This window comes from Rhinatrema bivittatum, chromosome 16, assembly GCF_901001135.1.
Source record: "Rhinatrema bivittatum chromosome 16, aRhiBiv1.1, whole genome shotgun sequence".
Taxonomy (NCBI): domain Eukaryota; kingdom Metazoa; phylum Chordata; class Amphibia; order Gymnophiona; family Rhinatrematidae; genus Rhinatrema; species Rhinatrema bivittatum.
The window spans coordinates 44,636,783-44,650,375 of record NC_042630.1 but is presented as its reverse complement, the minus strand read 5'-3'; positions in this window follow the sequence as shown (position 1 = coordinate 44,650,375).

The window sequence follows — 13,593 nt, the reverse complement described above, 5'->3', positions numbered from 1 at the left end:
TCAGTCCCGAAAGTGCATAAAAACATCATGCCTCCACCAATAAGATCAATAGTCTCACTTCGAGACACAGTGTTAGAACCTCCAGCGATTTTTCTGGACAAAATATTGCAGCCCCTAGTGGTCAGTGCTAAATCGTATTTTAAAGATACCATTCAATTCTTGAGAGAAATAGCAGATATCCAGTTGACATGGGAAGAAAGTTGGTTAATCACGATGGATATACAATCATTGTATATGCAAATCCCGCAACAACAAGCAATAGAAACAGTTATGCAACGATTGATTAAAGATAGAGGTTTACACCGGATACCTGTGCATTTCTTGCATGACCTTCTTGACGTAGTGCTTACCAACAATTACTTTAGATTTGGCGATAAATTTTATCATCAATCCCATGGCATAGCCATGGGATCATCACTAGCCCCCTCTGTGGCTAACATTTACGTCGCACAATTTGAAGAACAACATATTTACACCTCTCAGTGGTGGACTAACATCAGATACTGGCGCCGGTATATAGACGATGTCTTTCTGATTTGGTCGTCGTCTCATAATGAATTAAAAAAATTTCTACAGTGGATTAACACACTTGATGTTAATTTACAGTTTACAGCGGACAGCAATCAGATTAGAATAGCTTATTTGGATGTGGAAATATACAAGAAGGGACATAAGCTTGAAACGACGGTATATCATAAACAAACAGAAAGGAACACCTTGCTGAAATATCACAGTCATCATGCATTATCCTTGAAACAGGGATTACCGGTTAGCCAATTTTTTAGATACAAGAGAATATGTTCTACTTCAGAAGAGTTTGAAAGACAGGCGGAATTTCTGAAAAATAAGTTTAAAGATAGGGGTTACCCTAAGAAAGTTATTAACAAGGCTTATAAAAGAGCCAAATTTTCAGACCGCGATCAACTGTTACAGTATCAGAATAAAAAAGAACAGAACAGACTAACTTGTATCATACCACAAAGTACAGCGACGGCATCTGTTATAGCCTCCATTCGGAGACATTGGCCAATATTAGCAATTCATGAAGAATTTGAGGAATTTCCGCTAATAGCCACAACGAGAGGGTCTAACATCAGAGACAAAGTGGTTCATGCAGATACCGTGAAAATTGATGACCATTATGGCGGACAGCACAGAGCATGTCAAAGGTGTGACATGTGTAGCATGACCATTGAGGGCAATGAATGGAAGGATTCCGTAACAGGATACCTTGTAAAAAGGAAAAGAAATACAGATTGCACATCTAAAAATGTGATCTATCTTATACAATGCCCATGCCCAAAAAACTATGTGGGCAGGACATCTAGGCCAATAAGAACAAGGTTGATAGAGCATAGATCAAAACTTAACACCAAAACAATGGAGGCTCCAATAGTCGACCATTGTGTCACCAAAGAACACCAGTTTCAACAATTAAGATGGACGATTTTGGACAAAATAGATGATAATGAACGAGGAGGAGATCAAAAGAGAAATTTAAATTATAAGGAACAACATTGGATCTTCAAGTTAAAAACGGTAGTTCCACATGGATTGAACGAAGAAATTGAGTGGACATCATTGATTTAAACAATCGGAATAACCAAGTTGGTCATCCCTGCTGGTACACACGGATTATAGCACGCTTGAAACAGAAACTCAATGTTGATGATACACAACGTAATACGTCGTTCTCAGCTGATTTTCAAATACATTGATAACATTGTCATTGCGAGTAACGCAATACGTAGAGCGTCATTCACAGCTGATTATCAAACACACCTGTGTCATCGCGAGTAACGCAAGACGTAATACGTTGTCCCAAGCCTATTCTCAAACACACCTGTAAGACTACTACTGTGAGTAACGTAACATCCAAGACGTTCCTCTTACCATTGGCGGGACTGCAATCCGCTGATTTTTATAAATAAAGCTTATTGAGAAGCGCAAAAAAAAACGCCGTCATTCAGAGCTGTTAAGCCTGAAGAGAAGGAAACATCTATTGCCATGGATTATTGTTAGCCAATATGAGAAGAACGCTGAGGAAACCAGTACGCCATTGAACAGCGTTTGCCACTTTGAGGCAGGAAACATTCAAATTCGGGCCAGGAGAAGAGTCTGCAGAACTGGCGGAACTTGAGAGCGCTTTCCACTAAACGAATACAAACTCCCCTGAGGAAGAAAGGACAACTTTTCGAAACACAGCTGTGTTGGGAGATAAGTCATACGTTTTCAATACTTTACTATCATGGCGTTTATCATGGACATTATCTAACTAAAAAATTTTTCATTTGAAAGAAGATTATAATATAAAGTCATTGAGCACAGACTTTTCACATCAATTCATAGCGAATTAATGGTGTTTTGATTATAAATGTCTTATACAAAAATAAGCAAATAAGCAAAAAGCCACTGTTGGCGTTATGTAATGAATAATTTTATTATTAACAAATTAATTGACTAAAATAAAGAAGATACACAAACATAAGGGATTGGGAGGTCGGTAAGTTTATGATTACACCACAGAATTGAAGCAAGGCCGAGGAGGCATGCATTCATATGTATGAAACTTACCTTATTCCATTCCAAATTATTTTTTAATTAAAAATAAACAAAAAACGATACATATAAAAAAATTATCAGACACAGAAAGGTGAGATTAATATCGGGATTCATATATATTAGTTGGGTCTCACTTTAGCGGAGATTAGGAACATTGATTATTGTAAGTGAGATAGAACATGTGTGTGATTGAGAGCTTGTGTGTAAGTGAAATAGAGAGAGCATGTGTGTGATTGAAAGCCTGCGTGTAAGAGAGAGCGAGAGCATTGTGTGATTGAGAGACACTGGCCAGAGAGGTGACGTGTGTATGTGTGAGAGAGATTGATCAGGGAGATGACTGGTGTATGTGTGTGTGTGTGTGTGTGTGTGTGTGTGTGTGAGAGAGAGAGAGAAAAAGAGAGACTTGTTGGGGAGTTGATTGATGTGCGAGAGACAGAAACTGGTCCTGAGGGCGTGACTGGTTTGTGTGTGTGAGAGACAGAAGAGATTGGTTGTGGTCCCTAAGAAAGAGGAGAGTGAGGTCAGTTTCAGCAGCTACTATAGAAACATAGAAACATAGAAATGACAGCAGAAGAAGACCAAATGGCCCATCTAGTCTGCCCAGCAAGCTTCACACATTTTTTCTCTCATACTTATCTGTTTCTCTTAGCTCTTGGTTCTATTTCCCTTCCACCCCCACCTTTAATGTAGAGAGCAGTGATGGAGCTGTATCCAAGTGAAATATCTAGCTTGATTAGTTAGGGGTAGAAGCCGCCGCAATAAGCAAGCTGCACCCATGCTTATTTGTTTTACCCAGACTATGTTATACAGCCCTTATTGGTTGTTTTTCCTTCTCCCCTGCCGTTGAAACAGGGAGCTATGCTGGATATGTGTGAAGTATCAGTCTTCTCCCATGCCGTTGAAGCAGAGAGCCATGCTGGATGTGCATCGAAAGTGAAGTATCAGGCACATTTGGTTTGGGGTAGTAACCGCCGTAACAAGCCAGCTACTCCCCGCTTTGTGAGTGCGAACCCTCTTTTCTTCTCCCCTGCCGTTGAAGCAGAGAGCTCTGCTGGATGTGTGAAGTATCAGTTTTTCTTTTCCCCTGCCGTTGAATCAGAGAACTATGCTGTATATGCATTGAAAGTGAAGTATCAGGCTTATTTGATTTGGGGTAGTAACCGCCGTAACAAGCCAGCTACTCCCCTCTTTGTGAGTGTGAATCCTTTTTTCCACATTTCCTCAATCGTTTTTGGACGATTTAAAATATCGTCCGATATATTTTAAATCGTCAAAAATTGTTAGAGCCGCGATACAATAACAATTCCCCCGATTTATCGTCAAAAAATCGTAAATCGGGGGAAGGGGGAGGGGAAGGGGAGGGCGGGAAAACCGGCACACTAAAACAACCCTAAAACCCACCCCGACCCTTTAAAATAAATCCCCCACCCTCCCGAACCCCCCAAAATGCCTTAAATTACCTGGGGTCCAGAGGAAGAGTCCTGGTGTGATCTTTTACTCTCGGACCTCCGTGCGTTGTAGAAATGGCGCTGGCGCTACCTTTGACCTGTCATATGACAGGTCAAAGGTAGCGGCGCCATTTTGTTTTTATGTCCCCCGACGTCAGGAGCGTAGGAGATCGCTCCCGGACCCCCGCTGGACCCCCAGGGACTTTTGGCCAGTTTGGGGGGCCTCCTGACCCCCACAAGACTTGCCAAAAGTCCAGCGGGGGTCCGGAACGATCTCCTACCGCGAATCGTTTTTCCATACGGAAAAACGATTCGACTGCAGGAGGTCGTTCCGGACCCCCGCTGGACCCCCAGGGACTTTTGGCCAGCTTGGGGGGGCCTCCTGACCCCCACAAGACTTGCCAAAAGACCAGCGGGGGTCTGGAATGACCTCCTGCAGTCGAATCGTGTTGCAATACGGCCGGCGCCATTTTGCGCAAAATGGCGCCGGCTGTACGGCAACACTGGACCCCAGGTAATTTAAAGCATTTGGGGGGGGGGTTTCAGGAGGGTGGGGGATTTATTTTAAAGGGTCGGGGTGGGTTTTAGGGATGTTTTAGTGTGCCAGTTTTCGATTTACACGATTTACACGATTTACACGATATTTAAAAAACCCAAACTGCGACGATCCGATTCCCTCCCCCTCCCAGCCGAAATCGATCGTTAAGACGATCGATCACACGATTCACAACTCTAGCAGCTACTGCTGCTTCTGGTATGGCCTGCAAGGGAAAGGAGTAGGAGAACTGCTGGAAAGGATAACTAAAGGTGGCTTTTTAAGTTCTTCATTGACTACCATTTTAATTATTGGATAGTATGAGATGTGTCTGCTGTTTGAAATATTTTATTGGTGTTTAGTAAAGCTTTCAAAATTTGCATGAGTATTTAATTATTGGATATTCTATTCATCGGCTGTTTTGAAATTATTTTATTAGTATGATTTTACTATTATGATTAATGGTTTATATATCTTGATTTTTTTGATTGTTTCATGAGGAATGGTGAAATTTTTGGTTTTCCATTGTTGCACTGTATAGAGTCTGGCATGATGCATTTTACAGTTCAGTTTTTGGCTGCACATTTCTATTCATACTTTAGGTGGCTTTATTCTGTATTTGGTGAAGGTTTGTGTTCTGCATGCAAAGACTGAGATGGAGCATTCTTTTAATATGTGGTTTCTCTGTAGGGATCTGTAATAGCTTTAGCTTGGCCTGTTCTGTTTTCCTGATAGGAGGTGTATTGATATTTTAGATTCTGGTGTAATATTTGAGGCATTCTTTTCCATAGGTAGGGTTGTTATTCTTTGAGTGTTGGCAAATAGTACTGTGTTGATATGGGAGGACCATGCCGAAATATATCACAATAGGTATGATGTCATATGAATTCCAAGATGCAAAGCTTTCTTGTTAGCATCACAACAGTGCATGAAATTATCACAATAATGTATATATTAATTTTACCTCAGAATGTCACTTTTCATGTAAAATATGTGTTAAATGCATAATTTAAAATTGTGTATGGGGAGGTGGGGGTAGGGCGCTAGGCTATAAAGTTTGTCTAGGGTGCCTAATACCCTTGCACTTGTCCTGTGCACAGCAACAATGCTCCACCCCACCCAGGAATAGTTCATCATGTTTCAGGTCCTAGCACACCTCTTAGACTCCTTGGTCCATGTTTCAAGACAGCTCGGGTGGACAGTACGCCCCGGTTGACAGTCGCACCGCATGCTGAGATTCATCTTGTCTTGCCTCCTTGTCTTTCCCCTATCAACACCACAGCGACCTGACTACTTCTGCTCTGCCAGCCTGTGTTGCCCCTATCAAAACCACAGGGACCAGACGACCTCCTCTCTGCCATCCTGTCTTGCGCCTATCAACTTTCTGCCACTCTGCCTTGCTGCCATACACCAGATGTCTCACTCAACTCCTTGTGGTGTTCTGGCCACTATCATGGTTCCTCAGTGTGTTGGTGCTAGTCTATCTGCTTGCTATGTTCCCCCTTCATTGTGCTGTAGGATGTTGATGCCACTTGTCTTGCCACTTTGCCTGTCATGCTACCTTCGAGGATTCATGCAACTTTATCGGTGCTCTCTTTTGAAGCTGTGGTGTGTTTTTGACACTCTCGCTGCTGCATTGCACCTCTGTTACAGCACTCTTGCCACTCCTGGTACCCCTTTGCCCCTTTACAGTGCCTTAGGCTATTCATGCCACTTTACCACAGTCTAAGTACCTTGGAGCTATTTTCTTGTCCTGATGATTGCCCCCCAGAAGTTTCATCAGAATTGATAAGAAAACCCCAATTCTGCAGCCAAACATAGGCTGCAAATACTTCCCCCATTGACTTTAATGAGAAATTGGAAAACAAATAAAACGAATCAATGAATTGGTTTTCCCCCCTATGAAATTAATGCAACAAATTTGGATCCCAGAGAAACAAAAACAAATCGAAACAAATGTTTTCCTTCTGCACATCCCTAATATTACCCCAGTACTGGATGTTGGTGAGACCTCATCTGCAGATCTCTGTGTAAATTCTGAAGTCACAGTTGAGGCAATCTCAGTCCATCTGCATGTCATAAACTCCCCCACCCTTCAACAAAAAAACCCCTAGAAATCTTCAAATACCTCCTGCTGGTCAGTCATACTTATCCCCAGTACTGAAGGGCCTGCCAGATTAAAGCCTTCTTTGATATAGGGAATAAAGATAAATAGAGACCAGGGCTACAGCTATAATTTATACCACAAACAATTCTCGCATGGTGTGCTTCACTTTTACCAGCCTCCTCCACTGCAGGTTGAGCCTTTGGGGTAAAGCGGCAGGCAGGACTTAAGTAGATCCCTAGGGCAGTGAAGATAACTAATCCAAAAGCACACTAGGGTTAAGGGAAGCAGCAGGCTAATGGAGTCACAGACAGGCCAAGTTTTGGGCAGGAGCTAGCTAGACTGGTCTGGCTGTGCAAAGGAATCTGGTCCAGGTGGCAGGCTATCATGGTCAGGTCCAAGCAAGAGGTTAAGATCAGATAAGTCAGGCCATGGATGGATGAAGACACACTGAAGACACCAGACAAGTCAAGACTGGACAAGGTGAACTGAACAAGGAAAGCTGAAGAAGACAAGACTGGATGATGTAAGGCTGGACAAGGCTGGATGAGATAAAGCTGGAAGAAAAGGGCTGGATGAGGTACAGGAACACAGGAAACAGGAATGCTAAGTAACAGAAGACCCATTGCTGAGGCAAGGAACTGCTGCAAGGTCCTGGCATAAATAGGCCGGTCAGCCTGATGTCATCAGAGGGTGCCACTCAGCATTTCCTGGTGCATATGTATGCATTCACACCTAAGAAGGTTCCAGGACAGGAGCAGAATGGCGATGTTCCAGTCATGGGCGTGTGCTGACAGCATCCTGGAGCTCTCACAGTGGAGTTGGGGTGAATACAGCTGCTCGTGGGGTCAACACGTGAACCATGCTCCTAAGAATAGCAAAATTTCATATAATAGTCACTAACTGACTGAGAATGTCACCAGCTAGTAAATTAGTTACAGTCTGACATGGTTTCACACTATCTGGGTCATGGTGAAAGAGCTCCACAGAGGCACAGTCACTCGGTTGCACACTCATACATTTAAAGTTATGTTGTTGTTATTATTATTATTATTATTATTTCTGGCATTCATGATTTTCAGGAGATTTGTCTTGCATAACCAATGTTCCACTTTCCTCCCCCTCTGTACTTCCTAGCTGCTAATGTTTACTGAGGTTCTGTTGGGGGATCACTCGATTTTGAGCCAACATGCAGATCTTTCAGCTCTAACACAGACTTAATTCTAATGTTTATGAGATGGTGGGATCAACTTGTGAACACAGTCAACATAAAGAAATCAGAACATGTTTTGCAAATTTTTCACCAGTTTAGATCAGAAGGTGGACCTTTATATGTATACACCTGATGAGGAATTAGTCAAAAATTATCTAGTTATAAAATATTAGGGGTGTGCATTCGGATTGACCGCATTAGTAAAACGCAACTCATATTTTTTTTTTTACTTAAAAAATTGATTCGACATAAACGATCGGATTTCCCACATATCGAACATAGATATGTTCGATATGTGGGAAATCGCGATTGTTGAGCCAAAATAAAAATATAAAGACCCTCACCCTCCTTAATCCCCCCCCCGACTTACCACAACTCCCTGGTGATGGAGCGAGGAGTGAGGACGCCATTTCTGCAATCCTTGGCGAGAAGCATGTGACGTCGGCGGCACGTCGAGTGACGCCGGCGTCACGTGATTCCCGGCTCGTTCGCGCCGGACGGCTCGTTCGGCCCAAAAAGAACTTTTGGCCAGCTTGAGGGGGTCAGGAGGCCCCCCCAAGCTGGCCAAAAGTTCTTTTTGGGCCGAACGAGCCGTCCGGCGCGAACTTGCCGGGAATCACGTGACGTCGCGTCTGAGTGACGCGGCGCCACGTGATTCCCGGCGAGTTCGCGCCGGACGGCTCGTTCGGCCCAAAAAGAACTTTTGGCCAGCTTGGGGGGGTCAGGAGGCCCCCCAAGCTGGCCAAAAGTTCTTTTTGGGCCGAACGAGCCGTCCGGCGCGAACGAGCCGGGAATCACGTGACGCCGCGTCACTCGACGTGCCACCGACGTCACATGCTTCTCGCCAAGGATTGCAGAAATGACGTCCTCACTCCTCGCTCGATCACCAGGGAGTTGTGGTAAGTCTGGGGGGGGGATTAAGGAGGGTGAGGGGGTTTAAATTTTTTTTTTGCACATATGTACATATACCCAACTCATTGGATTTTTTTTATGTCCATATTGGCCGCAAGTGGGACCCCCTTTCGGACATAAAAAATATGAACATAAAATTTTGCTCTGCACATCCCTATAAAATATATTAGGTCAGGTTTACAATTGTACCAAATAATGTAATGACAAATGCATCCGTCATAAGAGCTTCTGCAAATTGTATCTGGTGGTGCATTAAATGGTGGAACATTAGTAAAGATTCTAATCCAAATAGAAAAATGTTGTATTTCATCATTTATTTTCTGGATCAATGGATTCTCCATCTATAGTATGAATAGCTTAATGAGCTAAGACTGTTTACATTCATTTATACGTACTTTTGGGATATAATCCCTGGACACACAGACTGTCTTTTTTTCTGTAGTGAATCTTAAGACTAACAATGCATTTCTTACCCCATCCATTCTGAGCACTTTGTAATTAACACTGTATAATATTTATTGACGAGTGTCTAATAAGATAAAATTAGTACACAAGATGCCTTTTGACAAAATTAGTGCCTGAGATGCCTTTTGCGTAGAAGCTGAGACCATTCCAATCAATGGGATAAACAAAGAGTCTCAGTTAGTGAGAGAGGGAGAGAAAGGGAAAGATGGCAGAAGGATTAGTTCATTCTTTATCTCATTGTTAGGTCTCTAAATATTGTAGTTATTTGCATCATGAGCACTGCTACATTAATCCCACAATGTCATAGGATATGAAGTGATATGAAATTGACTAGAGGTCTACATGTACATTTGCTTTATGAGTTTAATTAATGGTCTGGACCAAGTGATTAAATCTATCCATCGATTAATTATAACTCAGGACTAATGTAGAAAATATGTTCCAGTGGATATGCTTTATTTATTTTATAGTTAGGGGTAGTATATGAGATATAAAGCTAAAACTGAGAATGAAGAGCTGAATCCCAAGTCTAGACCCCAGTGTTGCACATTCAGAACCACAAATTTCCCTTGAAATGTCCTCTATTCCACATGATGCATCTTCACAACAACCGCTATTACCTATCTTTCAAGTGTTGGATATAAAACCAGACTCAGTAATTCCATTGTATCTAACATAAACCCTTGGTTCAATCATTACAGCAGATTCAGCTTTCTTACCTCATGTACACATAAAATCTTGAAAAATGATTGACCACATTCCTGCTTTCATGTCTCTAAGCATCATACCCAGGATGCACAAGTCTGGTGGAAATATTGTAAAAACAGTTCAGCTGGGACTTAGGACACCCACTTACCACTTTCTCTTCTATGGCCAGCACACTTCCAAAGAGTAAACATAGTCCTTGTTTCTGAACAAGATATAGGAATTCTGTTATTTTTCCCCAATTGTAGTTATTTCTTACCTCTGTAGGAGGTTTGTTACATACTGTATTATTATAACTTTAACCAGTGCTAAACCCTGGGACCACAAAGATAATCATTTCAATGTGCTGCTATTTTTAATCATTAATAGGGCCCTATAAAAACTTCAGGATTTACATCCCACAGTTGTAACTATATGGCAGACAAAATTGTGGTAAACAGCATATCTGCAGCCTTAATTCTTCAGGTTATGTATTTATTTAGATATAAAAAAAAAACAGAGAACATTTAAAGCATATATATATATTAGAGATGTGCCTTCGTTTTTCACGATTTAGCCAATGCCAACGACATTGTCTAAATCGTCATTGTTGGGGAAGTTGGGAAAAAGAATCAAAATTCCACGAATTTTCGGGTTAAAGTCGGTTTTTTATTACTGCGCACTAACGGATGTTAGTGCGCATGGACTATCCGTTAGCGCGCAGTCGCTGGACATAGTGCGCAGTACATGGCGCCTCACCGTACTGCGCACTAACGGATTATTAGTGCGCACTAGGTACATGGCAGTGCGCAGTGATATATGTTAGTGCGCACTAACGTAAATTGATACTAAATTGACACTTTTTTTAAAATTGAAGGTTGAATATGTATTCCTATTGGGTGTCTTCTTGTTTTTTTATTCATTACCAAGGTTACCAACAGCCAAGGTGCTGTTTTTTACAGATTGTTTTATATGGGGGATGGGGAATGGGAATGGGGGATAGAGCTATTAGCTTGAAGTTCTAATCCTACTGTAGTAGTGTGTCTGTGGATATTGTGATTATGTCATCAATCATGTGACTAGAATTTGTTTGATATATTATGCATAATATTCATTTGCATCATTTTTGAATTGGCCACTTAAATTAATAGGTTTATTTTCCCTCCTACTTTTAGTCAATAGGTAGCAATAATAGCTATATAATAAGGGGTGCTCTGCTTATGTGTTGCTTTTGTTTTGTGGGTTTGAGGAGAAAACATCAGTCAATCAGTTTATAGCTAGCTGCAGCTGTTGATTTGATAGTTAGTTAATATTATACAGCCTTTATTGTTATTAAGGGGTACTAGCTGCTAGCTGGCTTAGCTAGCTGATACTAGTATCAGCCTATGATACTAGCAGCCAGCCAGTAGCCAGCCATTGCCACTAGCCACAGTAGCATATAGCTAGCTACTGGTAGCAGCCAAGCCACTAGCCAAAATAGCCAATAGCCACAACCAGTGAGCTGAGCTGAGCTCTACTCTTTTTTTCTGTTTCTTGAGTGAGCTCTTCGTTCGCAGCATTCCTAGCCTAGGCATAGGCAGGCACCAGCACTCCAGTCCAGCAGCAGGGCTTGCTTATAAAGGACAAGGTGAAGGTACTAAGGTAGGTGCGTTGATTGCTTTCTGAACATTGCAGCAGTAGAGTTTTAATAGATTTATAAAGATATAAAATTATATAATATTATATTTATCAATATTATATAGATGTATGTGTAATCTACCAGATTTATCACTAATAGTGTTTATAGCTAGCTAGCCCTAGCCAGTGACACTAGGCTAATAGCTAGCTTGGCTATTAGCCTTATAGCCTAGTGTCACTGGCTATATTGGCTAGCTATTAAAGCCAGTGAGTCACTACTATCAAATCAATTCTACTACTAAACCTATAATTGGCCAATAGTCTGTCCAATATCCTATATTATGTATCTTGTGTTTGGCTTGAGGCTTCTGCTCCTGTGTGTGAGATCTGTGGGTAAGACTTGAAGTGGGAGGGAGAAGTTATTTTAGTTCAAAGAACAGAATAGGCCTGAAAAGGATATGAAAAAATAGGAATAGGACTTCTCTAACCTCAATGCAGAAAAGCCTAGCCACTAGCCAGTCCTGCCAGGAGGCTAGTGTAATGAGTGAACTGAAGTATTGCAGCCTAGTTTCAGTCTCAGTCTGCTGCAGTTTGATGCTCTGGCCAATGCATGGTTATAAATTGCAATATAATATATTAGTAAGTATACTATATCAAATTATCAATTGTCAGTGTCACTCACTGACTAATAAATAATCACTATATCCTTCTTTGTCCTGTGGTCTGGGGTAGCCTTAGCAATAGCTAGCTAGCTAATGCTATTAGCTCAATAAAGTTTTAAAAATGAATACCAAACTAATTTATTAACTTGTTTAATGTACTATATTTATTATATATTTCTTTGACCACAGAATCATAATGCCCCTACCAGTACCCTCTGGAAAAAAACGTGTTGCTAGTGATAGTGCTACTGGAAAGAGCTGTCTGCCAGTCCCTAGGAAAAAACTGCGATTTTTTGAGAAGAAAGAGGATGTAGAAGTGCAAGGAAACTTGTTGCAAGGGAAGGAACGAGCAAAATTTGAGGGAAAGGTGAAAAGATTAGATGAAAGAATGGTGCTACAGAAAGTATTGGATGATGATGATGAATCAGATATTGAGGAGGAGGAGGAGGAGGAGGAGGAGGAGGATGATCAGGAGTTTTTGGCTAGTAAACATTCTGAGGAGAAGGAGGAGGAGGAGAACAGAAGCAATGACAATGTTAGTCAGATTGCAAAACAAACAACTACTGCCAGTGCCAGCAGTATTGCTGGTACCCTGTCCCCTACACCATTTGAACATCCACGTGTGACTACTACTACTACTACTATTTCTACTACTAGTATGAAAATGACAAGTATCCAGCCTAGAGTAAGGAACAGTACAAGGACATCAAAGATTTGGAATCATTATCATGTTGTGGCTGACCAGAGATTTGGACAATGTATCCATTGTAAAAAGATGGTGAGCCGTGGAAGAATTATTGGACATCTTACTAACAGCAACATGAAATATCACCTTGAAAGAGAACATAGAGCACTGTTGCTTGCAGAAGAAGCTGGTCCCACTGTGCTTGCCCAGGCTTCAAGTAAAGCAACAGGGAAGCAGCCACAGAAGGAAAGTAGTAGTACTAAAGATAAAGAAGATACAGATTGTGTGCATCTGCAGAAGCAGCAGTCTCCTCTTCCTCATCCCCAGCAGCAGCGGCAAGCTACAATGGAGCAGATGGGGTGGTGTTCTTCTGCAATGTCACAGAGCAGGAAGCAGGCAATGTCTAAAGTGGGTACACGACATATTGCTCTAATGATTGCTTTGGATGATCAGCCGCTGCAGATTGTAGAAAATGAGGGATTTAAGCGGATGCTCCATTATTTCGCCCCTTACTACAAACTTCCTTCAAGAAGTACATTTAGCCGTCAGGTGCTTCCTTCCCTATACAGAAAATGTCGTGCTGAAATGCAGATTATGATGGCAAGGGCAAAGGGGAGGAGCATCCATCTCACCACTGATGTTTGGACTAGTATGAATGCAATGCATGCATATTTATCTCTAACAGCACATTGGTGGCAGCTGGATG